Source organism: Hippocampus bargibanti, linkage group LG09 (assembly GCF_051943395.1).
Source record: "Hippocampus bargibanti isolate YZ-2025 linkage group LG09, ASM5194339v1, whole genome shotgun sequence".
Lineage (NCBI taxonomy): Eukaryota > Metazoa > Chordata > Actinopteri > Syngnathiformes > Syngnathidae > Hippocampus > Hippocampus bargibanti.
The window spans coordinates 11,109,214-11,109,975 of record NC_142742.1 but is presented as its reverse complement, the minus strand read 5'-3'; positions in this window follow the sequence as shown (position 1 = coordinate 11,109,975).

Here is a 762-nt window from a genome sequence, read left to right as displayed (position 1 = left end):
GGGGCAAACCAAATACACGAAACCAAGAGGGGTGTTTTTGTCAGGATGGTCTCTTCTGAAACAAACAAGAGCGACGACTGCCACAAAGTGGCCACGGAGAATGAATTCCACCCAAGTTCTGCCAGGAAAAGCCAAACTGGAATATGATTGAATGATGATTGATATGAGTGCAGTCACGGAGTGCTAAAATGTTGTTCTGAATAACATACACGTGCCTTAATGTCCCGAAGACGGCTGGAATGGGCTCAAGCACCCCCCGTGAGCCTAATGAGGATAAAGCAGTCTGGAAAATGGACGGATGGATGGATAGTAAATTGTTAAATCATTATGTTTTTATGATTGCATAGATTTCAAACAAAGTAAAAAAAAATGTGGAGAAATTATAAACTGTTTCATACCAAATTTAAAACGGTCAAAAAAGCATTTTTCTGATAAAGAATGTGTTAATGTGTATATTAACTACATGATATAATACAGTGAAAAAAATTAGTCCGAATGATCATTTTACTATTTCAATCAATTTATATATTTTACAAAAATTACATCAACATCAAGTATTTTTTTCGAACCCTATCTCTGAGTGATTTGGTCCAATTTGTCCGTTTTACTAATCCAAGGTGGCATCCAAATCCAAAGGTGGCACGTGAACTCATGTATTCCTGTGCTACACTTTTGTGTGTTACTTTATCATTTATTTCTTTGCACTTATATGTTAACACATATTTCAGAATTGAATATTGGGGAAGGCACAGGTCTTCACAA